Raw genomic sequence first — 3,372 nt, forward strand, 5'->3', positions numbered from 1 at the left:
TCGTTCACGTGAACCACTTTCCTAGGGTTATTATCCCTTGCTGCGCGCACAATCCATCTAAGCCTCTGCGTCCCACCAAGAACTATTTCCATAGTCCAAACTATATACCCGGCGTAACCTAGTAGTCAAGGACTATGAAAGGAGTTCATGGTGGAAGGCCGAGATTTGATTGGGCGGTCCGTGTAGCACTGCGGGAGGAAGTGTGTGTAGTTGAGGGCAAAATGCACAATGAATTAACTGAAGATCTACAAAGATCTCCTTAATCCTCATCACTATGAAATCTTCTTAATCTACTTCACTACTTCTACACTAATATGCACTTTTGTATACAATGGATGCGGGTGCGGTTGAGACATTGGGAACTTCACTAGGCTAGCGATTCTAAGCTATACTTGCCCTTGAGACACATTCCCAGGCAAGCATTAGCTAGGGTTCGTCATGAGCCAGGTACTTAGGAGCTGGGTGCGGGCAAGGTGGTGGCAAGCCGTTAACCCACCTGTCACATCGCTACAGTCCGTGCTAGAAGGAATGGACCGAGAAACATGGTGCACGTGAACGTTCTTGGTCATGGATGATGCTCTTGGCTGTCTCGCGAGGTTGCATAGATATTAGCCATGCGTTCTGGATGGTCCGAGCAGGATGGCGGGTCCGACATTGGTGGTGCATGAAGATCGGATGTAGCTCGTGTAAGGGGTCCATGACGAGTCGCATGAGCTTCATAGTCACTTCAAAAATCCGCCACGCGACCCGTCAAGGAACCCCGTCCACGACCTACTGCACTACCGCTTGCTCCGCCAATGTCGGCCCACGCCATTCGGCACCCAAACTCCTCCCATGGCGTTTGCCTTCTCGCAGCCCATCATGTTCATGCCCCAAGTCACGAGAACTACAAGCAACCCGATGGAAGGAAATAGCCGAAAGACGTGGACTGTTCTCCATGGCCTACGCCAAGGAATTGCGTAGCGACCCTCCACGACTTTCCTCGGCACACATACCGAGGAAGTTCGTGCAGGTGCGCACTATCCATTTAATCCTAGGAACGTGAAGCATGAAGAGGAGTTGAGGGACGTTGTCAAACAACCAGCAAACGTCGAAGGTGCCTGAATGTGTCGTTGGGGGTGCATGCGTAGAGGGTACGGCGGGCCGTAGAAGCTTCCACGGTTCACATCCCGTCCGCATGCACCACCAACCTCGGGTGACCCCCCCAAATAGCTACCGCTATGCCCCACACCTTGTCGACATGCACCATCTCCACATTCCCATCCTTAAGCTCGGGCCATCCATGCAAACCTACCTTGTATCGATTGTGTCACGTCCAGTACGAATTCTATCATATCGTTTTGCACTACTACAGTAGTACACTGTACATGTACTTACTGTAGTATGTACACCTGCTGCAACAGTAATCATAATCATTTTGGGCCTCCTGGCTTACAAAACCCAAGTTATTTATGGGACATAGTCAAATCAAGTGTAAATTCAAAACAACTCACTTTACCTACCGGTAGGTGTAGGTGTTAAGTGCATCTATTATGCACTTTTAGCGCTAGCTTACCCCTGGCGATGCAGCTTAACCCAGGGAATAGCATTGTATGTAAGCGCAAAGGGTCCAGGGGTTCCGGGGGTTCCCGGGTTACAGGGTCTCTTGGTAAATACTTCGAAGTATGATTGCGGAACAACAGTACTACCAGCGAGGAATTGCAAAGGTTTTGATACTGTAGTCCCCCACAGCACTGTGCTTGAAGTTCAATACTTCGAAGTATGATTGCGGAACAACAGTACTACCAGCGAGGAATTGCAAAGGTTTTGATACTGTAGTCCCCCACAGCACTGTGCTTGAAGTTCGAGTTGAGCCCATGGTATTGGTATGTGCACCTTGGTGGACAGATCTTAGTCCAGCCTTGGTCGTGATTTCGTTGCAGTCCTGCCGGTAGTAACGTTATATCCGGAAGTGGTTATTCTCGCAAGTTCAATACTACAGTGGTGTCTTTTTTGCGTAGAACAGCACTTACAATATATCACAGGGAATGATAGCGTGCGTAGGGTGCGGCGGCGGGGTGTTGTTTTCGAATTGGTTTAACATTACTGTTAGAACTGATAGTTATGGATACAGGTGCATTTTTCGCAGGAAGAATTACCTGAGAGCAACAGTTCCACTGTTGCTAACGCAATCATTTCCCGTCAAAAGAACCAGTAACGTTAGCCCTGTAATCTCGGAAACCCAGGACCCCTTGTGTCGCTATTCCGGGTTACCGGTAAGTGCATCACCAGTGGTTAGCTATCGCTAACCACTGAATTGCACTTAACCCCTAACTGGAATGTGTTGCTACAGTACCGGTATGGTTTATAGTTACACTGCATTTGGCTATGACATAATAAGAATAAGTGCAATGATTGCGTAAACAACGGTGGGACTCTTGCTCTAGGGGAATTACTGACTAGGTACCTGACCATCCCCAACGATTGGTATTTTTTCATTTTTAATCACTCGCAAGAAATTTAAGCTATTATTGTGGGTTCGGTACGAATTTCCAGACCCCGTCGAATCGAATCTCGCCGCCGAATCCAATCACGAATCGATGCTATTGGCTCATCCAATTATGAGTGGATTATTTGATTGGCTCTTACAGAAAGGGCAAGTATATTAACCAATCAGAAAACCAGCGTGATTCAATATTATTTTTAGTGAATTCACAGTACAGGTTTATCGGATTTCATAAAACTGTTTGTATAGTATTGTCACCCAAAAACATACTATTAATAACGTTAGCATGGTTTGTTGTACAGACGACGAGGGATTTTAAGGGACACTTGGTACTTCGAGTTTGGCAAGAAATCGGAATATGATTGGCTTACGAACTTCGAAATTCGAAAGTAATTGTAGCCAATCACACAGCAGAAGCTTCAATTTTGCTAATTTTGAACATGCGAATATTTTATATTGATTGGTTTGATGATTCAAGATAAAAGATAAGCGTTTGACGCGGTGGCGCAGTGGTTAGTGTGCCGGATGGAGAAGCAGGGGACCCGGGTGCGTCAATCTTTTTTCTACCTCATACAATGGTGAATTATGTTAATACTTCAATGAAGTAGTTAGTGCACTGTATTGTTCAAGACAGTATTAACAGTTAACATGACAATTTGATCCAATTATGCACACATTTTAATGTCCCTCATAATTATTGAGGAATGGCCTTCGCAAAACTTCGACGGATCTCTTGGGGTGTAATGCGAGCCCATGCTTTGATACCACGCTGAACCATGGCCAAACGCTTCCGTTGGGCGGTCACAGTCATCATGTCGACATATTCTTCCTCGTCGTCGCCTTGAATCAATTCCTCTTCGAGCCAAGGTCGCGTAAATGCCTCTTGA

This window comes from Aphanomyces astaci (assembly GCF_000520075.1).
Source record: "Aphanomyces astaci strain APO3 unplaced genomic scaffold supercont1.106, whole genome shotgun sequence".
In the NCBI taxonomy this organism is placed as follows: domain Eukaryota; phylum Oomycota; class Saprolegniomycetes; order Saprolegniales; family Verrucalvaceae; genus Aphanomyces; species Aphanomyces astaci.